Raw genomic sequence first — 26,847 nt, forward strand, 5'->3', positions numbered from 1 at the left:
CATGATTTGTTCTTGTTTGAAAATGTGTTAACAAATTGCTGCTTTGTGGTGTAACCATAGACTCTTGATTTCGCAATTAGATTGCTACATTTATCTGATCTCCTAATTGACATATCTACTTGATTCCAAATTTTATAGGGGAATTAAGCCAAACTCTGCACATTCTGCGGGTACTGTAGGTACGTATGTTTACCTTGCTATTTTTGTTCTCAATGTTTAGACATTAACTTATTATTTTTATTGGTTTGTTGTACAGTGTAGTATATGAGGATGTGGATCGAGACACCATTGTTATTTATTGGTATATTTGCCATCTCATGCATTCAAATAATCGAGCATAATTAGATTGGCTGGATTAAAGAATGAGTAATTAAACATCAGAAATATCTTTTATGTATGGGTTTCATCTGATGCATACATACTTGCATTGCATTCAGTTCTTTCAATGCATCCAACATTTTTTTCCCAAAAAATGTGTCTAACATTCCTTTTATCATAAAGTGTAGCCAACATTTTTTTGGTTTCAGGAACAAAGAGGTGCCAAGCAATATAGAACTGCACGCAAAAGCCAGTTCACCCAAAAGCTCAACTTGATGGGAAATACGGGTTATGCATTTATATGTCAAACACTCACCCACACGTGTGGCTCCCTCAGGCCTAAATGTGGACCGAAAGTGGGCTGCAGTTTTTATTTTTAAATTGCGCCAGCCAGATCGTAAACTCAAGACCTCTTGGTTCCGATGCAATGTAAACTGTAACATGTGGGCAGGGTCGATCGAACGCAACAACTTTCATGGTCCTCCACTCGTAAGTTTCCTCGGAAAATTGTGATGGGTTACTACTTCTGCTGCATGAGTACATTCCATCTGTGTTGGGTAAACTTTGTATAGAAGTATTTCAGCAATACATTGAGGTACTCGCTCATGGTCTATATCATCATCAGTGCATGCTAGGACATTCTGAAGTGACAAACCTGTCATATGACTGAAGCGTACCAGCAGAAGTAAACGGCAACTCTAGATCTTCCGTCTTTCCTCAAATTTTGGGTATCGCACACTGGCCCAGTTGAGAAAGAAGTAATATGCATCATCTTCAGATAGTAACATCGAGTCAGTACTCGAAAAGATGGACTCGATCCCAACAAGTGCGATGTTCATCACGTCAGCTTCGAACTTACGAAAATCCTTGTATTTGTCAGCGAGGAATTCCTTGGCTACATGTACCACACTCTAAACTTCAGCAACCATTAAAGAGGATCATGGATGGTCTAGGTATAGAAATGCAAATTATGTGGTCGTAGGAAGGCTTGTGAGCAACTGACTACAGTGCCTCATGCAAGCAAGAACCTCAAATTTATCAGCAGCCATCAAGATGTTGAGCAGAAGAGTGGGCTCAATTGTTGTCAACTTTGCACTATACATGAATCTTAGAAGCTCCATAAGGGCATTTTCCTCTGAATCAGCAATCCTAATTCTTGGATGCGTCTCCCCGGATTCTTTCATGCCATTAGTGAAAAGCTTTAGAAAGAAAGGACTTCTTCCAGCTAGAATAAGTGAGTTCATAAGAATGATCTTTAGGGTTAAAACTGGCTTGCCTGCCATTGTTGAGGAAGAGTCAATTGTATGTCCTTTATCGGCTTTCTCGTCGTTGTTGCTCACCGAGTCAGGGACAGATCCTCCTCTGGCAAGGACCTCTATCTGCAACATCAAGTTGGAGAATTTCTCAGAGTCGAACGTGCACCCCATGTGAGGCCCGAAGCCAGGCATCCACGCCTCCGCCAGCACAGCCGCGGTCATTATCACTTCGACGATGTCCATGTGCTCTGTCTCTGCCATCTCCAGAATAGGATAGATGCGGGGGGAGGGGATAAAACCTGGGCTTGCCGAGGTTGAGGCAAGAATGACCAGATCTGAAATTTTTCTACACCCGCGTACATATGCATTTATACGTCAACAAACAAAGCCTCATAAGAGGGATGATGCGTTCATTGAGGAGAGAAATGCTACCACAAACATTGATCATGCGGAAATTGCCAACAAGAGATCAAAGACAGCTGTTGTTTTCCTGAATTTCAAAGAGAAGGCAATTGACTTATCCGAAAAAGCTTCATTTGTGAAAATCAAGGAAATTCAGACTAAGGAAGAAATAGAGGCTATTAGGTTGACAAGAACATGAACTGAAGACAAGATATGCCGGAAGAAACTCCTCGATTTCATCCTACATGGTAGAGATGGTAATGTGCAACCGTTTGATATGTCCCAGAGTGATGGTGTCTCCATGACAGCTCTTGTCATGTCCTTTGATGATGAGATGGAAAAGCATAGGAAAATGTAATACAAAGTGTGAGGTTTGGGCAGATTAAGGGTGGGGCAATTTCTAGGTACAAAGAAGGCACTTCGGTAATTTGGCTCTCAACAGAGGTAGCTGACTGTAAATGTGTGAAGCCCACAACAAGCTATGGGTCTTATTTTGACCAATTCAGCCTAAAGGCTCGTGTATGTGTTGAAGTTTACAGGAAGCTAGCTAGATCGGTCGGAAAAAATCCCTTACTGTGTCTAGAAGAGCTGCTCACTAACATCGTTCGTTTCATTTAATTCAAGCAGAAGCTTCAATGGAATGGTAAGGATGGGCTTTGTGACCTCCATGGGTGATTTCATTCATAACCAGCTTGCTGCACTAGATCATACATCAAACAGTGATGATGAGATGATGTGTCCATGCTGCCTGCTCTTGTTGCACTAAGAAATGAGTGTAAATTTATGGTGGGATTCAGCAAGCCGGTAGCTTTGACCTCACATGGAACTCTGGCGATCAAGGATGGTCGGTGCAAGGAGGTGCAGGTGACCGACAATGAGGTTGAAGAGAAACTTGCAAGTACGTTGTAAGAAGAGGAAGAGTGGAAAATGGAGAAGAAGAGAGCCTAGAGTGGAAGTTCACAGAAAACTAAAAATGCCTACATCAAGATCAGTGAAGCTCGGATTGCCAACGAATACCCACTGCCCGCATACTATACACCATGCGATTTTGAAATGGATGAGTACATGTTTGACAATGAAGATGGCATGCCAGTAAGAATACTCAACAAGTGGGTTCTCTATAATTCAGACTCTAGATTCATGCTTTGGAGCTCATCCCTATGAAACTAGATGCTGACAATGATATAGCGATCTTTGGGTCTGGTTGTATGAGAGACGATGATGGGACTTTCTGTTCAATAGCTGAGCCAGCAGAGTTATCTTCTTCCTCAAGTACATCTGGCCAGGAAGATTAAGGGATTCCAATTTATCTAAGTCCAATCATGGAATGGGTTGTATAATTTAGTGGCTCGATGATCTGCATATCTATTCGAACCGACATAGGTTGGTAAGTACCCATGCAGCTCAAATCCATTATCTATATGAAACACCTGCTACAATTCCTTGCCATGCATTTTGGATCTTATCATATCTTGAAATTTCCATTTTATTTATGGATGAAATCTTGCAATTCCTTATAAAACCTCCCTCTAACTTACATAAGAATTTTAATTATGCAAGGTACAAGTTACGCCAGACAACAAAGCAGTATGCGCCATGGTGTGACACTATCCTTCAAACAAGAAGACCGGTTGCCTGTGTCATCGCCATTTTAAAAGAACAAACTCGCGCTTCAAACTTTCCTTTGCTGATGTTATCAAGAGGGTAGCAGAATTTGAGAGAGGGCATCCTGCATTCATTTCGACAAATGCAACACTTGTTGAAAGATATGTTGTGGTGCATGGAAAGATAATCCTTCAGCAGTTCACAAGCCCCGCCTCGCCTCCATTCCAATCATCACTTCTCTCTCACGCTCGTCGCTCCCTTCCGAACCTACGAGGCTAGCTAGCTGACGATACGAGGAGGGACCTCCTCCCCTCATGACACGCACATTTTCCTCTCTCTTCACCGGTGGCCGGAGGGACTAGCCAGTCGGCTCCTTCCTCGCCTGCCTGCCCCGGTAAGACATACATATCACCGCGTGCATGTGGCGCGTGCTTTGCTCGACGTCTTTTGTCTCGGCTTGGTTGCTTCGTCGTGCAGTTTTAGTTTTTGGGGGAGGGATTTGGATGTTTCCCTAAGGACCTGGTTTCTGGTTTGCTTTGCCGATCGCGTCCTCGTGTAGTCCTTTGATGCCATGCAATTTCTCCAAATCTTTCCGGTGAGTTCTCAACTCTTGATTCTGGATCTTGCGGTCTCGCATGCCTGGTGTGCGTACGTGTAGCCAGCCGGTCGGTGGATCGTTTTGCCGATGATCTTTGTGACGCTCAACCAGGGGCTTCGTCCTCGTCCTCTAGCACAGTTCCTACCAGCCACAGGCTGGTGTTTCTACCTCGTTCACGTGCGCCCTTTAGTTTGGTTTGAATCCGAGTGACGGTGCTTCTATGACTTGATTTATAAATAGTGGTGTCGCTGTTTGTATTTGTGTAGTTTTAAGCCAGGTGAACTTACTTCTATGTCCAATTCATGCTTATATTTTGTTGTATTTACATAGATCCATGTTTCCGCATCTAGCCTTTTGATTAGGATACTTCTTTGAAGGTCTATTCGATCGTTTTGTTCTGCAAGAGTTTCGATCTTGGTGGTGGATCTGTGATCTACCCTTGGTGGAGACTAGTAGTTGGGGCGCGCCCGTGGCGCGCCTCTTGAGGCGGTCTTGTGCGCCTCAATCTTAGCTATGCACATTAGAGCGGCTGGTTGTTCCAACATGCACTGAATAATCATCTGGGAGGCAACTTTAGGATAATTAAAATAACTTTTTCTTGCCAAGTATAAATAAAAAGAAGGGTTGTACTAAAGTTCTAGTGATAAATATTTCGCATGATCACAAAGGGGCAATAATTTTAGTTAATAGAAAAATAGAAGTATCTGCTGCAACACAAACAACTCTAGATTCACTTGTTGAAACTATACCTGAACAAAAATCCCATAATCTGGGCTAAAGTATACCACCAAATAAATATAGTACTCCCTCCGTCCGAAAAAGCTTGTCCCAAGCATCTCCCTCAAATGGATATATCTAGCACTAACTTGGTGCTAGATACATCCATTTGAGGAACAAGCTTTTTCGGACAGAGGGAGTATGCGTCAAGATTCATAGTACTGGTTATCACTTTGAAGAATTAAGTATTACAAAATACATAACTATATTCTAGGTTCATTATATACAGATAAAAAGCAACATACAAGTCGAGCGGAAAAAACAGTGAAGCCAACCTGAACAATTAATACTGACCCTCTCGTGAGCTCGATCCAGTCTCCTCCGAATCACACTTGTGGAGTGCACATTTCCATGAAACCAGACTCACACTGTAGAAGGAAAGATATATGAAAAAGACGGAAGTCAAAGGCTCAAAGCTATCATATCGAAAAGAAATATAAGGAATGCATCTATCATGCGTCATGCATGTGTGTCTGAGTAGCTTCTCATAGTGAGTGAAAACCTAGCAGGCAATCTTGAGCATTGCAAAGGGGAGACCAGGGAAACAAAAATGAGGAATACGCTAATGGCTACTAATCCAGGAAATTATAAATTCCAGACCTGTGTTTCATTAGGAACATCACGGTCGTCATGGACCAAAAAGAGGGTACAAATGATAAAGTATATTTAGGAATGATGCTCGTGCATACAATAATGAAAAAAAATCACCTTAGAAAAGAAATCCTTCCAAGTTCATTTTTCATGCGCGTGCACCAATGAAATGTGAAACTGTTTGCTTATGCCCATGATCAAATCTCTTGCACATAAAAGCTACAATGAGAGCTAAAGGAAGGGGGCTGGAGGAGGAGAAAGGAAAGATGACCGCGCCGCGAGGCTCCTGTATGCAAGTGGTCGTCGTGGCACACTATGGCTAGTGTTCAGACTATACTCTCAACTCTTGTGCGAATTGCTCAGAGTAATTCAAGATCCTAAAAGAAGTCTTCAGGGTAATCCAAACTCCTACATAACAATACATAAATTATTTGCTTCAGTATGTGATCCTTTCAGTTTGAGAAGAATTCAAAAATATTATACAATTTTTTGCAAATCTTCCTACTCTACAATACTAATCTAAAGCAAAATAAAATTATACTCAGTTTGTTCAGTGTCACGGGAAGAAAATAATTTAGCTAATACTAAATCCAACTAAAAGGACTAATTGTAATTATTTGGCTAGGCTGCTCATCGAAAGAATTTTTTTCATGAGAAGCGGACCTTGCAAAAACTTGGAATGATCGGGTGGATCTAAAACAGGGCATGTCCTCCTGCAGTCCTTCTCCCACCCCTCGTGTATCTCATCACCTCGTCACATTAGCCTGCAGGTGACTGCCAGCCTGGAGGAAGAAGGCAGCGATCGTGAGTGCATGACCAAGTTAGATATTTAGCAACACACGAAAATCAAGTGTAGATCCTACTATAGTTCTTATCCAATTATACAACCAAGCCAACAAGAGCATTTACCAACATTACAAATGAAATAATATTGAAATTCCAGTACAAGGCCTAGTTAGCACACATAGGGTATCAGATCATATTAGTAAGAACATTAGTCTGTATACACACACACAGAGAGAGACACATACACACAAACACACACACACACATACACACACACACACACACACCAAATTTGCACAAGATGTAGCTTGCAGATGTGGTACCATGGACTGTACGAATAAATCAGACTGAACAACCATTCAGCTCCAAAATTGCATCAAACATGTTTTATAATCAAGATATTCAGAAAAAGGTAAACATCAACGAACATATCCTATGAACATACCAAGATGTAAGATAACCACATGTTCAGCTCACACAATCAGATCGAAAACAAAATCTGAGCCAGCTTCCTGTATCACTCAATCACTCATATGTTGAAAGACTGTTCGAGCCTGATGACCCAGTCGCCGTGGCAGCAAGGACAGAGAGAAGAAAAGGGAACGGCCTAGAGATGGTGACGTGGGTGCTTTGGCGTGTGATGCCGATCAGCCCATTGTGGTAGTCAGCAAGGGAGCAACGGTCGATCCATATGTCGGAGGAGTCGGGTTTGATCTGGTTGTCGTCGATGCTGTGGCTGCGGCCGGCCTGGAGTCGAAAAAGGCCTTCATCTGCGCCGCCATGAAACCTAGGTCTAGTAGATCGACGGAGCCGACGGGGTTCACTAAGGTGCCCAGCGCGGATGGGCATGGACGACGACGACGTCCAAGCCCTTAATCCCGTGGAAAGCGCCCAAGGGTCATCGCCCTCTTCATGCTATGTCCTCCTATGTAGTATGAGCTGCAAACTCTATTCAATGACCGTATTTCACCGACCACATTGCAGGCACAGAAACAAAGATGAGAAAATTTTAGAAAGAGATTGATAGAGAGGGAACATATCCCCCAAAAAAGGACAAGTAAAGAAGTACCAAGGTGCTTGCCGCAGATCCTGAGGCTCTTGGCATGTCGCATGACAAGGCGGACCTTGGTTGTCCGTTTGAGAAGCCTGACTGTACCCATGCCACGCTCCTTCCACTGCCCCCGTCCTTGTCAAATCAGTGCAACTTTGTTTTCCTACAGACACAAAAAGAAGCACCAAACCAGAAGTGTCATCACAACTATCAAAATAGAAAACAGGGTACTGGTGCACGTTGAACACTCGTCCTGCAATGCACCATTGCTATTGTGAATGAAACAATTTGGTTGAACTCAATTCCCGAACAATCATTCTTGTAACACACATATATATGACAAGGCCTGATAAAGTTAACTTCAAATTTGCATCTGTAGATAATATACCCAATATTTCATGAAAAACACCATGTAACAATAAAGGTGGCCATGGCAAAATACAAAGAGATGTGCTCTTTATCTCATATGTTTACAAACTTGAGAACATTATTGCCACGACTTGCTGAAACAAAGAGACGCTCTCATATCTTGTAATGTCAAGGACTATACTGTCGGTGTCTGTTAAATTTCTATGCATAAACTTGGTTAAAGCAACAGAAGTTTGATTTGGGACATAACTTATGGGCCTTTATATTCCGGAACAGAGTAAGTATAGAATCACAAGGATAACAAAACCTGCAATAGCCAAAATAGCTATCCACTTGATTCAAGGAATAACTAAGTGGCGAGAAAGTGCTCACGGAAAAGCTATTGGCAACATATCAAACACTGCACTACAATGGTCAACTTACACAGGGAGCAAAAGTGGCTTCTGGTTGTTAATAGCCAAGTTTCAATGGGCACGAAATGCAATGGAATTCCTGGTAGGAAATAAATACAGAGCAATCTTTTAAATAACAAATATCTTGATAAAACCTAGGCTGACCACAAATTTTTTTATCATATATTTCCTGACGCAAAAAGAAGTTTTACAATTTCTTGTAAATTACCTTTAATTGTAATAGAGTATGAATGAGCACTAAGCGGTGAGCAGTTTAAAAGTTAAGTCAGCGAAAGAAAAAACCTGAAGCATTACAATGCTAGCTTCAATTATTTAAAATTTATATCATTGGACAGAGACAAAAAAAATATTGGCTAGATGAATAGCTTGCTGCCAAACGTGGGAGTTGTCATGGACAAATAAAATCATTGGAGGTGATCTATTAAAACATGATAATCTCACTTGTAAAAGAAACATTCTGACAAAAGCTTCCTCACAGAAAGACTTCGTAGTATCTGCAAGAGAAAACCGATGACTCATTAACATATAAAGCCTCTTTTGTTATAGTAAATTATGCAACAATATTTACACTTGAATTATGAAGAGTAGATAGTATGTAAAATGATTTACAGGCAACACCAAATTGAACAGACTTTCCATCCCAATAATGTAAAGGATCATCTAGTCAATACAATGACAGTAACGACAACCAAAAGGACATGTGAAAGGAAAAGAAAGTGAGCGAACCACCTTGTCTTGAACCAAACCAGCCAAAGAAATGCGGCAGCTAACCAAGGAAGTACAAATAAATGTGAGCGTGTTTTACTAATAAGCTAGATCAAACATCACTAATACAAACAGTCTTAAACATACTATATGAAAGGAATAAATAGAAAATGTTTCAACACTGACTTCTATCTAAATTCTAAACAGGGGAACCAACTTAGCTTTATGTGACAACCAAAGAGAAGGCATATAATAGGTTTTGACACTTCACAAACTCTTGTTATGATCTGAAAATCCGGACAAGCATCAGTATAAAATGCTTACATAATTCCATCCATCTATCTAAAGAGGGGCTCATGCTGTAGCTGCAACCGATAGATGGAGCAGCACCTGCAGCAAAATAGAGAAGTCACATCAAATAGAGGCGAACACAAGGCAACCAGTGATGCAAATTAGATGGGTTGGCATGTTATATATCATATAATATTGTATTTAACTACACATGTATTCATTCCATCTATCTTTTATCCGGATTATTTAGGACATTGTTGATCAAACTGTTAACGACGAATTTTCTCAAATGTTATGAAGCTAAAAACACTCGTACATATATTAACTCTAGCAATTTGTATGCATTTTACAATAGTACAATTATGATAGCTTCAGACCGTTTAACAAAATTCCAACTAAAAGATAAGCACCTCAGCAGTTGTGTTTCAAAATAGCAGCTGAACCACATGCAAGAGAAAGATCTTAGGCTACTAAACATGTCAACAACCATTTTCTTCTTCACACAATGGAAATAGATTTAGACCTTCAAGAATAGAAGACGTCGATACAACTCTGAATCCAATAATGACTATCATTCAAGAAGTTAGACCTGACTGGTAGTGAAAATAAGATATTGATGCTAAACTCATTAATTTTATCCATTCTATTGCAACTTGCTTCCAAAAGGGAGAGAGATGGATATTTACTTTTGTTTCAGCTTGCTCAAGAAGAAAGTTGCAAATGACAATCAACAAATATGCTATCATAGATTGCCTGAAATACATTAATAAAGCACACTCAGATAATACCGCAAATATTGTTCAACTGTTAAAGAAGGTACATAAATAAAGGGGTTGCCCTTACCAAAATTCAATGCAAATAAATAGAAAATCAGATTAACCAAAAAAATGTCCAATATAATGGAGTTGGGATATACACATTTGTTGGTTCCTTCACTAGTAGAAAAAGGGTCAAATGTGAGACACATTAGTCCCGGTTTGTAACAGAACCGACACTAATGTGTCCATTAGTGCCGGTTCCAACGGCTAGGCGGGAGGAGCTCTTTAGTACCGGTTCGTGGCAAACCTTTAGCACCGGTTTGTGCCACGAAGCGGTACTAAAGAAAGTGGTGGCAGGATGTTGTCAGAGTGGGGCCTTTCCAGCACCTTTAGTACCGGTTCGTGGCACGAACCGGTACTAAAGGTCGTCCTATATAAACCCTTCGTCCACCCGCACTCTGTTCTTCCCCCTTTCCCCTCTCCCTCTCCTGTGTTCTTCCCTTCTTCCTCTCGAGTTCATCACAAAATTTTCCCCAAATTTTTCAAGATTTGCAGGCCCCACTAGTAGAAAAATGGTCAAACGTGAAGCACATTAGTGCCGGTTTGTATTTGAGCCGGCACAAATGTATACATTAGTGCCGGTTCCAACGGCTAGCCGGGCTGCTCTCATTAGTACCGGTTCGTGGCTAACCTTTAGCACCGGTTCGTGCCACGAACCGGTACTAATGAGAGTGGTGGCAGGATGTTGTCAGTCTGGGCCCCCTCCAGCACCTTTAGTACCGGTTCTTGGCACGAACCGGTACTAAAGGTCGTCCTACATAAACCCTTCGTCCACCCGAGCTCGCTCTGTTCTTCCCCTTTCCCTTCCCCTCTCTGTTCTTCCCCTCTTCCTCTCGAGCTCATCACACATTTTGCCCAAAATTTGTCAAGATTTGAAGGCCCCCATCCATTCAAATGATCACAAAGGTTAGTAACTTTGTCCTTTCATCTCTCATTGCTAGATTAGCTCTTGCAATGCTTTATATAGTTATTAATTTGTGAGTTTAGTAATTTGGGAGGAAATATATATATGTGCTAGTATTTGATTTATATGCAATTTGAGGTTAAAATAACACTTAGTTTGCATATGTAGGTGTGGTTTACTTAGTGCCTTCTAAATCTCCGTCGTAACCACCGTCGATCGCGGCATAAGGGCAGACTGGATGGAAAAGGCACGCTAGGAGGGGAACAAATAATATGTATGGACAGACATTCTCTCACTGAAGCACACTACACAGTTTTACAGAATTCCGCCTTGGTCGCTCCGTATATGGATGAACACAAGAATTTGCTACGCTCCAAACACCCAGAGCGGTCTGATGACTGGATTACACATGAACAAACCAGGAGTTTCGCCAGCTGGTTGCAGACACGTACCATGCATGACACCTCTATTGAAGATGATCTGTACTTGCTGTCCCAGTTACCATCTTCGAATATAATGACTTTCAAAGGGTACGAGATAAATGGTAATACATTTTACACGATCGCCCAAGATAAGAAGAGCACCAACCAAAACAGTGGTGTCTGCTTTGATGCAGAAACCAAGACGGGAAAGGAAACATATTATGGTTATATACAAGACATATGGGAACTTGACTATCGACGTGGTTTAAAGGTCCCTTTGTTTTGGTGCAAATGGGTCAATATGACACGAGGCGGGGTAACGGAAGACCCGCAGTACGGAATGACAACAGTGGATCTCAACAATCTTGCGTATGCAGACGAACCATTCGTCCTAGCCAATGATGTGGCACAGGTTTTCTATGTGAAGGACATGTCTACCAAGCCAAGAAAAAGAAAAGATAAGGAAGCGAATGCATCGTACGATGAGCCAAAGCGGCACATAGTTCTTTCTGGGAAGAGAAACATCGTGGGAGTGGATGACAAGACACACAAGTCAGAAGATTATGAAAAGTTTGATGAAATTGCTCCATTCACAGTGAATATTGACCCGAGCATCCCGTTAAATGATGAAGATTTTCCATGGTTACGGCGCAAAGGGACACACGCGAAGAAAAAGTTCCACACCCAAAGATCTGGGATGTGATCGGCTTCACTAGCTATCATCACTTTCTTCTGTGTTTCGCACCGAGAGGGGAATCTCTGTAATAGTTAGGGTAGTTATGTGTTTTGGCATTTGAAACGCGAAGAAATTTTATGTGCAAACAAATTCACACTAATTTCAAATAATTCAAAATTTAAACTATTCAAATTTGAAAACTACGGGCACTAACAGAAAAAATAGCAGAAAAGAAAGAAAAACTACAGCTGAAAAGAAAAAACTATATAAAAAAACTACTCAAAAATAAATAGAAGAAAATAAATATAGCAGAAAAGAAAAAACTACTCAGAAATAAATAGAGAAAGAAATAAAGCAGAAAAGAAAAAAAATTATATTTGCTATTTTTCAATCGTTTACAAAATGACCGTGAAATTGAAAATCACTTCAAAATGAACTCTGAAAATGTTGAATTTTGGCAAACTAGATGAAAAACTACTCACAAATAAATAGAAGAAAATAAATATAATAGAAAAGAAAAAACTATACAAAAAACTACGCAAAAATAAATAGAAGAAAATAAATCAGAAAAGAAAAAACTATAAAAAAAATTGGGGCGCTGCCCTGTGGGCCTGATAGGCCACAGGTGTGTAATTACAGGCCTTAAAGGCCCATCAGACTCACAGGGCAGCACGCAGAGATTAGGCCCACAAGCCTGCTAGCTATATAGAGGAGTTCGAAGTGGTAGCCGTGGCTGGGTTTATAAAGCAGTGCGGCTGCCCTTCGCCCGGCGAGGTGGGACTAAACTTTGGGGTGGCAGCGCGAGGCCTTTAGTACGCCTTTAGTACCGGTTTGTGCCACCACCCGGTACTAAAGGGGGTCGCTTCCCGCCGCTTGGCCTGGCCAAAACAGGCCTTTAGTACCGGTTGGTGGCTCCAACCGGTACTAAAGGTGCCTTCTATATATACAACAACTACGAAAATTTCAGTTTCCCTCTCTGTTTGTTCCTTTGTTTCCGTCTCCGTCGCCGTCGCCGCCGCCCTTGATCGTCTCTGTCGCCGCTCGTCTCCGTCGCCGCCCCCGTCCCCGTCGCTGCCCCCGTCCCCGTCGCCGCCCCGGGCCCGTCCCCGTGGCGCCGTCCCCGTCCCCGTCGCGCTGTCCCCGCCGTCGCCGCCCCGGCCGTCGCCTCGCCGTCGCCCGCTGTGAGCTCTCCCCCTCTAACCCCTCTCCCTCGCCCCCGGCGGCCACCATGGGCGCCGCCCCTCCCCAAGCCCATACACACACACACACAAGCATGCATGAACACACACACACGTACATATGTATTTTGTATGTTTAATTAGTTTAGATTATTTAGTGTTTAATTAGTATATACGTATTTTGTATGTTTAATTAGTTTAGATTATTTAGATTATTATTTTTTCACTATTATATATGTATGAATGCATGTTAGATGGATATAATTAGTGTTTAATTAGTATGGAATTTTTTTATATAATGTTGTTTTTCAGTTTTTTAATGGATGTATAGAAGTTGTGTTTTCTGTTTTTAGTGTTAGATGCTTAATTAGTATGAAATAGTATATAGATTTTTGAAATAGTAGAAATATTAGAAATTTTAGTTATCAAAATCCAATCATTAAAAAAATATTACTTTTTGCGGGCATATAGCTAGTATTTGTTCTCGACGATGCCTGGCCCGCATCCTCGCCGTCGACCCGTCCGCGACGACGTCCAGCCGACCCATGTCCGGGACTGGGCTCCGCCGGGCTGGCACTGGGAGGTGCTGCCTGGAGGGGCACGCCGCTTGATGAGGAACCCGACCCCGGGTCCCGTCGTCGACCCTGATCTCATTTGGTGGCGTTCGCGTGGGCCAGTTTCGATGCGGAGGGACCCGGCCCCGCCGGAGGTGGTACGTCGCCGTGTCAGGGAGGAGGACGAGCACGTCCATCGCTACATGGTTGCGTTAGAGGGCGGCAGGTTCTCCAATACCTGGCAGTATCTTCAGGGATCTCACTTCAGCTATGATCCTGTGAGGGTTCCTTCTCTTTGGGTGTCCACCTCCCGCGTCGCAGGAACCGCGAGTGTCCTAGATTCTTCTGTTGTATTCGATCTTTAATTAGCTAGCTAGTGATGTACTATTCAATATTATATATTATTCGAGACGATGTATTCGAGATTATATCTATTATTCTAGACGAAGTATTCGAGATTATATCTATTATTCGAGACGATGTAATTTGAATACTAAATTGTTTTATATTTCTTTTTAATTAGTTAAATAAAAGCTATGGCAGACAATACCGACAGAGAGGGAGAACAGACCATGTTCGATATGATACGCGGGCCAAATGATGATCAGAATGAAGAAGATTATGACGGCTCTGAATTTCTAAACAACGCCGAAGAGGGTGATATGATATTCGATCGCGACGACCGAATTGATGAAGTCATGAAATGAAGAAGAACATGTTGATCCTGAAACAACAAAGACCGGCGAGGTATATATATTTATATAAGCAGGTATCTGGTGATCATCACATGTTTTAAATGACTTGAAGATATATTAACGAATCGATCTTTGTTCTTTCAGCCATCCGGATCGAGCAAATCTTCAGGCAAAAGGACGAAACAAGGCCCGAACAAAAAGTTGAAGAAGGGTGTAAAGTACAATATCGAGGCAGTCAGACCTAATGGCGAACCATTAGCGCCTAAGAAGATTGCGGACAAGTTCATTCGTCAGTGCGGAGTTCTTGTGAAGGACCAACTCCCGATCTCCCTTAAAGAATGGAGAGAGCCAGCAAAAGACAAAAGACAAAAAGGCAAAGAGGACGCTGCTCCACGTCCATATGTTACTTTTGTCGACAAGAATCAAAAAGATCTGCTTTGAGATACTCTCATGGAACATTTCACCCTACCAGATCATTTCACAGAAGCAGATGTGCAGAAAGTCAAGGACGCTGCTCTTAGGAAGATGGCGGTTGCATTCAAGAACCACAAGAATCGTGAATGGGACAAGTACGTCAAGGGAGGAAGGAAGACTCCAGTATTCGAGGGAACACTAGAGAACCAACGTGCTCATTGGGACGATTTCGTGAAATTCAAGGATTTGGAATTAGCTAAGGAACGGTCGAGAATAAACAAGAAGAATGCCGAAAAAAGGATAAGTTCCATAAGCTGGGGCCAGGTGGCTATGCCGTGGCAATGCCTAAGTGGGATAAGTCTGAGAAAGAGATGGAGGATGCAGGTGCCACTCTGGTTACTAAGAGCTGGCCCCCCAGGGTCAGGACTTGGTTCTATGCGCATGGGGGGGAGTTGGACCCGAAGACAGGCAATGTTCCGGCGAGGGCAAGTCTGAAGGGAGCTGACGATGCGATACTTGTTGCAATAGAAGAGGCACGATCGGGGGTGTTCCAGCCCAACAGAGAGAACGACGAGCTTACGCGTGCCCTGGGAAATCCTGAACACCCGGGAAGAACACGAGGCAAGGGCGCTATTCCGTGGTATGAGGGGTTCTCAGACTGGAACACCGACTACAGAACCCGTGCGAGAAAGAAGATTGCGGAGGATAAGAAGAGGAAGATGGAGGAGGAGCAGAGGAAGTGGGACTATGAACGCCTTCAAGGCCTAGAAGCAAGTCAAGCGGAATTGGTAGTCAAATTCCAGCGGCAGCAGGAGCAAATCGACTCAGTTACCCAGCAAAGGGGGTCTCAGCAGCTACAGCAGCTAGTGAATGATCCAGCATTGGATAGCACCGCCCCATCCATGCCGAGAAGCAGCGTGGGTTCCGCCCCGGACGACGCAATGCTGGGTAGATACCCCATGGATGACATCACGAAGAACACTAGCTGCGAGCTACACGTCAAAATGAAGAACATATCCATGAAGGTGGCGGACGCCGTTGCTTTCACAAATCCCCCCGAGGCAACCTTCCATTGCAACCCGATTCCAGCGGGCTATGCTCGTGTCTTGGTTGATGAGGTGGTGGACCCATATTCGGAGCTAGAGCTTGACTATCCTGGAGGTGACGACGAGCGCTTTCTCGGAGACGCCAAACATCGTATCATCCTATGAAAAAAGGATTGCATCATCTTTCGATGGCCACCGACACCGCGTCAGCTGACTCCTCGTCGAAGTCCTCCACCGAGTCAGCAGTCTCCCGCTCCTGCAAGTCCACCAAGTCCGGCAAAGTGTCAGGCCACTCCTCCTCCTTCAAGTCCGCCATAGCGTCAGACATCCACTCCTCCTCCAAGTCCGGCACAACCTCAGGCCACTCCTCCTCCAAGTCTGGCACAGCTTCAGGCGGCCACTCCTCCTCGTCCAACTCAGCCCCGTCAGCCATCTCCGCCGCCTCAGCAATCACAGAAGAGACACCCCGCAACTATGGTGCGTAGCGGTACGAGTCGAGGTAGTACAGGAAGTACAGGCGGAGGCAAGCGATATAAATATGGTCCAAGCCTCACACCTCTTCTGCAGAGGGCTTATGACAGGTCCGAGGAGGAAATCGCAGCCATATCGAAGTCCGAGGTGGAAGCCCATTTTGCACCGAAACTGCCAACGCCGCCAAGGGAGAAAGTGCCTGAGGAAACGATTGACCACTTCATTCGTATGGCTCAACCACCAGCTCCCAAGCCTGTTGACACAGACTATGAGCGCCACATCAGGAAGTTAAATCGAGCACGTGTACATAAGGAGGCGAGCTCGGGATCGAGCAAACAAGAAGCAGCTGTCAAAAAATGCGGGAAAACCATTCCCCAGCTGGGAGAACAGGCGGCGCAATCGATCCCCTCGCTTGTTGTGCCAACAACACGTGATAGTACGCGCGCCCAATATTATTGTGGGCAAACAGTTTACGTTCCTGAGATGGGCAATGTGGTAATAATGGAGGAGCATATAATGCAGGCTGAAGTTCTCAAAATCACTGTTGGACAACTCCTCGAGATCGAGCCCATGCCTGTGCTTAGAGAGGATGAAATAAAACGGAAATATGTCCGGGGCCAACCTTTGGTCGAGCCAGACAAGGTCAAGAACCTCCCAACGAGAATGTATGAATTGCATCAATGGTACATGAACATTACCAAGATTTCCGATCGATTGTCCCTCATGGTGAATGTCAAGGAGGATCATTACTACCATGAGAAAGCTGTGTCCGTTGAGTATTCTGAACTGTTTCAGTTATACAATCAAGACGCACTCGACAAACCTATTGTCAGTTGCTATTGTCTGTAAGTGATTTCTTTCTGTAATTTAAGTCTCAAGCTAGCTGTAGTGATCCTTTTGATCAATCATTACCTGTAATTATCCTCACTATATTCTTTTCTGTGGTATTATATGCAGGATGAAGATGTATGAAATGAGAAAAGGTGGACGTTATGGCATTGGGTTCATTGACCCAAACACCGTTAATGAATACACATGGAAAATAGATGAACGTCATCAAAAGGCCGTAGAGGACACATGCTAGAGTTCTTGAAGCGCCTCAAATACAATGAAGATATACTACTTCCTTACAACTTCCAGTGAGTCACACTGTCTTGTACTACAAATTCTCTGTTTTCGCCTACTAGCTAGCTACATGTTTTTGCTTACATATGCCCGCTTAATTAAGACATGCAAAAGTGTGTGCATGCAGATATCACTGAGTCTTGTGTATCATTAAAGTTGACGCCGGAACAGTTGAAATACTGGACTCACTACTCAAAGAAAAAACTGACTATAACATCTTGTTTGGGATAGTTAACAGGTAATTTCAATCATTATTAACTATATATCTCGGCCTATTTAGTTCGTCATTTCATGATATGAACTATTTAATAACCCCTTTATTCATTTTCTTTGTTGGCGAGTAGGGCTTGGGCAAGGTTCATCAGGGTCACGGACGGCGAATGGAAAGAAAAGCTTAAATGGGGAAGACCCAAGGTAAGTAATTAAGTAGTACTAGCTAGCTAGCTAGCTGCCATCTCTTTAATTATCATGCTTGATTAATTATTATCTGATCAAATTCCATTCTCGTAAAGGCCCTGAAGCAGGCGCAGGGGACTGATCTGTGTGCATTCTGCGTTTGCGAGAACATTCGCATGATGGCGTCCGAAAGGAGCAGATCTCAAATACAGGAATGGGTACGCTTGTCAAAACACTATTCACAATTTTTACACCATTATCTATATCTAGTCACACAACTAATACACATGCATATTGATCTCCTTCTTAACAGTTCAGAGAGGTGCGGGCGAAGCTCCTAGAAACGGAGCGCGTTGAAGCACTTCAAGAGGAAATAGCGGGATTTTTGATCGACCAGGTCATAAATCCGAAGGGAGAATACTATTACCCGCTACCGCCCCCATGAAAATCACTTCCAATTGTCATCGTGCTCCGAAGGCACCAATTAGGCTATAATGCCACTGGCTCCGAAGGCAACATGCATATGTAGGAGAAATTGTATATAGCTATATATGTGTGTATGTGTGAATTAATTAATCTGATGGTTTGTGAGACATTGATGATATATATATGCATGATTGGTTCTACTAGAAATTCTATATATATATATATATATATGCATAACGTGTACAATGTGTAGTATTGTAAAATACCAGCAAACGAAAAAGAATTAAAATGGAAACACAAAATTAAATGAAAAATAAATCATAAAACTAAAACCCCCCAAACCTTATAGTACCGGTTGGTCTTACCAACCGGTACTAAAGGGCTCCAGGCCCCTGGAGCTGGCTCGTGCCACGTGGTTTCCCTTTAGCACCGGTTCGTGCTGAACCGGTACTAAAGGGAGGGGCCTTTAGTGCCCACACTTTAGTGCCGGTTATGGAACCGGCACTAAAGGGCCTTACGAACCGGTGCTATTGCCCGGTTCTGCACTAGTGCTTGCATCTTGTGGCTTTTAATATTATCTACTATTTAGTTGTAAAAGAAAATATGTTGAAAGAAAGCAAACCTTTGACCATTTTCCTATCAGATCCAGATTAAATATAAGATTAGATATATGTTTTCAATGAAAGCCCTCATCGAGCTGGCTCTTGTCGGCCAACTTTGCATGTGCTGCACATATGCAGATACAGGCATCAGCAGGAAATCAAGATCGATTGTAAGTCTAAAAGCATGCCCAGATTCAACTGAACTAAACCCTCTCGCTTGCTCTCCGTCGCTACTCCATGGAACAAGTGCACCGTATATGATTAGAATCAATCGAGTCTCCTTGCAAATCAATCCAGTCAGAAGGTATTCAAGTATTAGCAAATACTATTAGATATGTGTAGTATGTAGAAACTGCTCTGGTTTATTGAAGACTCGATGCACAATTAGTTTACACCTGATTAGAACTACTCTAGTAACTCTTTGGTTTATTGAAGACACGATGAAAGGAATCACGCACCGTCCAAACAAAATTGAGCGGAAGGCAGTAGAAGATCGATGACTCGTCATGGTTACCTACAGTTGTACATTCTTCTGAAACTGGATGTTTGAGCAGGATCTTTCGTATATTTAGCTAATCTCCTTCTAATAAAAAGTTCACCCCACTATGCCTTGTGTCACTCTGAGATCGATGGATTATCGGTCTGCACTAAATTGGATAGCAACATAAGAGTTGCATTTTCTGTCTCCTCCATTAGGCATGTGATACACGCCAGTCATTTAACCCGTGTTAGTTAGACAAACGACTCAAGTGTCCCATGATTTCAACCAGTTCACATACTATTATTAACTGGCTGTAACAGGAAATGCGTGGCACTGGCAAACTGTACCTAGATTAATGGAAACCTAATATATGTGATAATCTCCAAAACTGAACTTGATGAATAAATACACAAATGGGCTACAGTTAGTAATTTTGTTCTCATTTCTAATTGTTTAGATTGATCCACAGTTCGTAGAGCAAATTGTTTGATGCTACAAGGTCAGACACTTACCCGTTGCAATAGATGCATTCCAGTAAACACTTTCTAGCATAAACGAGCTTGGATACGGAAGTTTTCGAAGGTAGGAAGGACCACCAGAATCGCCGCATGCTGCTCTCCTAATTCCACCGCCGACGATGCAGAGGCGTCCCCGGCGGCTGCTCGTGGCCGCATATGTCCCCCGCTCGAGATTGAGATCCTGGGATGGGCAGGGGTGGCAATGATGACAACCCTTGGCGCGGCGACAAGAGAGAGGATCCCAACTGCCAAAAGGCCGGAGAAGAGAAGTACCTGCTCATCCCGAGCGCTCGCTTGGCGAGAAGGAGACCTACAGGCGGAGGTCCTTGCCGCTGCCGCAGACACGGTCGAGGTCGAGGTCGATGTCGGAGGCGGCGACGGTGACGGCAACGGAGACGGCGCCCACCTTCTCAAGTGGCCAGCACTGGACGAGCAAGGATGGCGCCGGTGGCTGTGGCTGTGGCGGCGCCGGCGGAACCCTAGCCGCCGGTCAGGATGGGAAAGAAGGAGAGGAGGTTGAGTTGGGAAAAAAGAACTGCTCTCTTTTGTCCCCACCCATGAAATGACGCGTTTTCTTTCCCCCTCTCTCGTACACAGCCAGTACGCAACCTAGCTCCCTTGCCATTGGCTGGCACGCACAGTGCGCCTTTGCCGACATGGCACGCGCGAGCGAGCGCCATTTGCGCGACGATGAATGGGTTTAATGTAGATTGCACCGCCAAGGTAATTAACGCTCTCACTCCTTTGTTGAACTCGTAGCCGATAGTTGATGGATGCTTCTTGCAGATCTATAGATCTTGCTTTCTTATGTGGAGTTGAGTGCCCAATTGCCCATAGGTTGCATCGGTGCCTCTCCCCATTTTTGTCCATCTGCTCTTGGTTGCTGTACTTCTAGTTATCGCATTATGTACTTGTCATTTCATCACCCATTTAGGTTCGAATCTGGCTTACCGTGATTCTATTTTTGATTTACACATGGTCACGCCTCGTCACCTATTTGGTTTGAATCTGGGTGAAGCTTCTATGCTCGATTTATGGTGGCATCGCTAATTGTATTTGCGTAGTATAAATTTGGGTGGACGTGCTTCTATTTGATTTATGGTGGCGTCTAGTTATTTTTGCATAGATATGTGTTTTTGCATCTAAACTTCTAATTAGCATATTTCTCTAATAGTCTAATCTATGGTTATGTTGCGCAGGAGTATTTGTTTCTGTCGTGGTGAATTGTGATCTAGCCTTTGTGGAGATAGGTAGATTGAACCGGCCAGGTAAGTTTTTTGCCCCCCTCTCCACCCCATCATTTTTTTGCGTTCACCCGGTGTAGCTCTGCCATATATGTGCTTGTTTGAAAATGTGTTAACGAATTGTTGTCTTGCGGTGTAACGCTAAACTCTTGATTTTATAATTTCGTTGCTACATTTATCTAAACTTGTAATTAACACATCTACTGGATTCTAAACTTTACAGCGGAATTATGTCAAACTCTCCACATTCTGCCGGTACTGCAGATATATGTGCTTACCTTGCTATTTTGGTTCCGAAATTTTAGATAAACTTAATCCCGGAAATGCTATAGTTTCGGCAACAGTGAACTTCTCCATGTTATAGCAAATTACATGGGAGTGGTCATAATATTATTATTTTTAACTTTGATGTGCGTTGTAGTATATGAAACTATGGATTGGGACACCATTGTTATTTATTGGTACGTTTTCCATCTCATGCATTGAATAATCATTCAACAATATATTTTACAAGGCCACTGAGTGTAGTAAGCGAGCATAATCATATTGAGTCGATCAAAGAATGAGTAGTTAAACTGCCATGTTAATATTTTTATATATGGGATTCATCTCATGCATACATAATTGCACTGCATTCAGTTCTTTCGATGTGTCCAACATTTTTGTTGAAAAATGTGTCTAACATTTCTATCAAAAAATGTGTCCAACATTTCTGTCACTTTTAGGAACAAAGAGGCGCCAAACAAAGTCTAAAAGCAACAATGAGAATATAATTGAGGAGAGCAATGTTACCACCAACATTAGTCACGATGCCGTTGTTTGCAAGAGATCAAAGAGAGAAGTTGGTTGTTCGAATTTCAATGAGAAGGCATTTGACTTATCTGAAGAAGATTCACTTGTCACAACCAAGGAAATCATAATTGAGGAGGAAAGAGAGGCAGTTAGGTTGACAAGTACAGGACCTGAAGATAAGCAATGCTGTAGAAAACTCATCAATTTCATCCTACATGGTAAAGACGATAATCTGCAACCGTTAGAAACGTCTCAGAGTGATGGTGTCTCCATGACAGCTCTTCTCATGCCATTTGATGCTCATATCAAAAAGGACAGGAAAAAGGGAATACGATGTATTAGATTTGGGTGGATCAAGGGATGGAAATTTCCGGCTATAAGGAAGGCGTTGTGGTAATTTCGCTCTCAATAGAACTAGCTGACTATATATGTGTGAAGTCCACAAGAAGCTACAGGTCTCATTTTAATCTTTTCAGCCAGAAAGCTCATGTTTGTGTTGAAGTTTACACGAAGACATGAAGCTAGCTAGATTGGTCGGCGGCAACCCTTTGCTAAGCCTAGGAGACCTGCTTACTGGTGTTGTCCGTTCCATTAGTTCGAGTTGTGGCTTCAATTGAATAGTGAGAAAGGACTATGTGGTATCCATCGGTGAGTTCGTACATAACTAGCTCACTGCAGTGGATCATGCAGCAAACAACAATGATGAGATGTTGTCGACACTACTTGCTCTTGTGGCACTAACAAATGACTGTAAATCTAGCATGGGATTCAGCAAGCCGGCAGCTTTGGCCTCACATGGAACTCTGACGATCAAGGATGGGCGGTGCAAGGAGGTGCAGGTGAATGACCAAGAACGAGGATGAAGAAGAGAAACTAGCAAGGTTATTGTAAGAAGAGGAAGAGTGAAAAATAAAGAAGCTGAGAGCCAAGAGTGGTAGTTCATAGAAAATTAAAAATGCCTACATCTAGATCAGTCAAGTTGAGATTGCCAATGACTACCCATTACCAGCATACTATACACCATGCAATATAAAAATGGATGAGTACATGATTGACAGTGAAGATGGCATGCTGCCAGTAAGAGTACTCAACAATTGGGCACTATATAATTCAGATTCCAGATTCATGTCTTTGGGGCTCATCCCTGTTAAACCAGGTGTTGTAAATGATACTGTCATCTTTGGTCTAGTTGTATGAGAGACGATGATGGTACTTTCTATTCAACAGCTGAGCCAGCAGAGTTATCTTCTTCCTCGAGTAAATCTGACCAGGAAGATCAAGGGATTCCAATTTATCTAAGTCCAATCAAGTAATGTCTTATAGAATTTTGTGGCTCGATGATCTACATATCTATTCGAACCAACATATATAGCTTGGTAAGTACTCCTGCAGCTCTAATTCGTTATGTATACTATATGAATACATCCTACAATTGCTTTCCTTGCATTTCAGATCTAATCATATTTTGAAATTTGCATTCTATTTATGCATGAACCTTGTGATTCCTTGATATTAAACCTCCCTCTAACTTGCATATGAATTTCAATGATGTTAGGTACAAGTTACTCCAGCCAACAAAGCAGTATGCGTCATGGTGTGACATTGTCCTTTAACCAGCAAGATTGGCTATCAGTATACATCATCGCCATCTTAAAAGAACAAACTCACGCTTCAAAACTTTCTTTCACCGATGTTACCAAGAGAGTAGCAGAATTTTAGAGAGGGCACCATGCATTCATTTCAACAGATGCAACACTTGTTGGAAGATATGTTGTGGTGCATGGACAGATAGTCCTTCAACAGTTCGCAAATTATCGAGATGAGTCCATTCGATGGTGCACCTTCGTCATAGGCCTTGTCAACAAGTTTGAAGAAAGAGGGCACACAAAGCTAGCAATGAAGAATAAATCTCAAGTGGTGAGAGGAGAGAACCTGAACCCAAAAGTGCAAAAATGGCCCCAATATCAAACGAAATCTTATGCGTGCGACAACCACAAAGTTGGTCAGCAGGATATTTGGTGATTGCTATGCAACCCATTTCCCGGAGGATTCAAAGGTGGGCGATGAGAATGATGAGTAAAAGGTATTTGAGGAGGAACAAGAGGAAAATGAAGAAGATGATGTTGAGGGGGAGGCTCAAGTTGGTGAGGAACATGTTTCGAGGACCTCGCCATCAACACGGTCTAGAAATACATCATCATATGCTTGTGAAGAAATAGAATGTGAAGGTCAAACAGTTGGGAAAACACCATCTGGAGAAGCTCCGTACAGAAGTGTGAGAGTTGGAGATCTTAGTGTTGCTGTTGGTGGGGCACTCACATTCAAAGGTGATTCGGCAGGAGCCATCATGTGTTTTTTTTAGTATATGTATGAGACACATGATAGCACACAGATGATCCATGGTAGAGTTATGCAAAATGGTTCACACACTGTCCTCGGCAATACTGGAAATGTATGAGAGGTGACAATGGTTGTTAAGTGTCCAAAGTACGTGACATGAGAGAATCATTGCCTCACAATATCTAGTTGATTCCCTCGGGGCACAGGTGCAAAAAAGAGCAATTGGAAGTTATTAGGGTGGAGAGGGCCTCGGCAGAGGATAAGAAGAAGAAGGGTTTGCCATTGGAGTTCATTTGCAAAAGCATGTATTTTCCTGAGAAAGGTGCCTTTTTCTCCCTCATGAGAAAATGGGCGCCGGAACTAGAGCTTGCAGTTCTTGTGAGGAGCGAGAAGTGGTTCGTGACGAGTTCGAAATACTCTGAAAGATCAGCTTTGTCCTCAAGAATGTGACATACAATGTTCACGACTTCCTGTATATCAAGCCTGAGTTTTTCTATCCCGTCGAGGGTCGTGGGACCTACAGGTCTGGAAGAAATGTGGGCCCAAAGCCCTATGTGGTATGTCATTTGCAGACTGTCAATGCTGCTACTGGATCTCGTAAAGCTAATCTGGAATCAACAAAAGTCAGTGTAAGAAGGCTATACAGGCCTGATCATATTTCATCGGATAAAGCTTTACTCTTCATATATCAGAGAAGTTTGGCACTCTGCCTTATGTTTACCACATTTTTTATGTGCATCATTACCATCATTTTCTGCCTCTGATTTCACCTAACTTTATGTTTTATTACACTTGGACTTTAATCTAGTATTCTTTGTTGTTTGATCCAAGTGATTCATCAATGTTTGTTGTCTCTTTCTGAGCAGCCGCATGTGGACGGAATTTAAATATGCCATGATGCTTCTTCGATGGTTGCTACCCTCAGTTTCCCAGTCTCCACCATCCCTCAACCGCATCCCGGCCTGTGACTCTCCCCTACTAAATTCCTTGTATCTGCCTTTGGTCCTGTTATCAATTGATTGGGTCAGTACATCTCGAGTTGGCACTCTCTCAAGATGTCCCCTCGCGGTCGTTTACTGTAGGGCAATACCATGCGCCATGCATATTTTAGGAGCTCTTTCATTCTTCCCCATGGTTTAGTACATGCTATATATAAGAGGCGACAAACTTCCTTTTAGATCGGGAAGGACACTTATTTCGATGCACACTATTTAATTGCTGAGGACAAAGCTTCATTGTCTAAACAGGAGGGATCTTTGGCGGCAAAATAAATGTCTCCTCAATTTCGTTCATAAGTTTCCCCAACCGAGTAGGGTACCACCGAAATAATTGTTTTGGTTCCATGACTTGAGTGATTTCAATGACACCCCTTCGACATCATCATTCCCTGAGAACATTGTGTTGACTTGCATCCCACCTAACTGTGCCTTGACTAAGTGCTATGTTCAGAATGGGGTGGCGACCATGTTCTGGGTGGATAGTCGGCTGCCTGGGTCCTCTCTGCCTCCAAGCTACAACTCCTTTTTCTCAGTGCACCGGGCGGAATGCTTCAGTAACAGCTGTCTATACCAGTACCGCCTTCCCCTTCATCCTCGCCTCTCATGTGTCACTAAATCTAAGCTTGCTGGCATCTAGGTTACAACGGATGCGCTTGTGTCTTCCAATGAAGCAGACATCCGTGTCATAGTTGGTAGCCTCGAATGTCAACTGATTAATAAATTGGCATGCATTGTGTGGAGCTTTCGTCTGCCGATAAGGATCAATATTTTCTCCTACTTGGTGGAAGTCAATTGGCTAAGCGTACTACAAAACTATATTTGCAAACATAGTTGTTCCAATCTTTCATGTCTGGAAAATGTAGCATATTTCAGTATATGAGATAGTGTATGATGGTATATCCTTGATAAGAAAAACTTGCATAGTATATATGGAATTATAAGGAGTAAATCTTAAATATGTTAACAATATTTATTTCCAATACTGCTACAATTACCACATTTATATAGACAAATATACCCTTGATCAATCAATGGCTAGGATCAAATTCTCGCCTTACCTTTTAGAAGGGAAGAGGGGCATCTTAAAATATCTCATTATGAATATGTTACCGTTTGCATTACGCTTTCACAAATTACATTGAAAGTGCATTGCCTTGTGTTCGAGCCAGGGGCCATGCCTAGAGTTTAGAGCCTCATTATAAGTGTTACGAACAAGCAAATCAACAAGGTTATGATAGTGTACTTGCTGACAGCGCTACCCTCAGTTTGTTTTAGAAAAGGAGGACTGTCCCCGGCCTCTGCATCTGAACGATGCATGTGGCCATTTATTAATAAAAAATAAGCGTGCAACAAAGTCTTGAACACAAAAAGGCTCTCACGGAGCTAAAAATAAGAGAAGGGTGCCACAACCGGCGGGAAAAAGCCAGGGCGGCTTGTTGGCTTGTCTTCTTCTTTAGCCGGCGCTTCGACTTGAGGCTCCGCTTTGTCGTGTTCCAGTGGTTCTTAATGGCATTCTCCCACCAGCCGGGCAAGCACCTCGCGATCGTCGACCAATGGTTTCCGTGGATTTTGTGCGCGTCGATCA

At 42.9% G+C, this 26,847-nt stretch overlaps 1 long non-coding RNA gene and 2 pseudogenes across 1 annotated transcript; 1 reads left to right on the forward strand and 2 right to left on the reverse strand.

Annotated features, from left to right (window-relative positions):
* Nucleotides 1-657: 657 nt before the first annotated feature.
* LOC119310343 lies at nucleotides 658-1,835 on the reverse strand (annotated as a pseudogene).
* A 16-nt stretch (nucleotides 1,836-1,851) lies between these two features.
* Nucleotides 1,852-25,038, forward strand: LOC119310344 (annotated as a pseudogene).
* LOC119306461 lies at nucleotides 5,145-9,261 on the reverse strand. The gene is made up of 6 exons (XR_005148955.1): nucleotides 9,196-9,261; nucleotides 8,608-8,660; nucleotides 7,403-7,547; nucleotides 6,211-6,329; nucleotides 5,665-5,955; nucleotides 5,145-5,324 (listed from the first exon to the last, which is right to left on the reverse strand). It is a non-coding gene; the product is annotated as an uncharacterized LOC119306461 (long non-coding RNA).
* Nucleotides 25,039-26,847: the final 1,809 nt, after the last annotated feature.

This window comes from Triticum dicoccoides, chromosome 5B (genome assembly GCF_002162155.2).
Source record: "Triticum dicoccoides isolate Atlit2015 ecotype Zavitan chromosome 5B, WEW_v2.0, whole genome shotgun sequence".
In the NCBI taxonomy this organism is placed as follows: Eukaryota; Viridiplantae; Streptophyta; class Magnoliopsida; order Poales; family Poaceae; genus Triticum; species Triticum dicoccoides.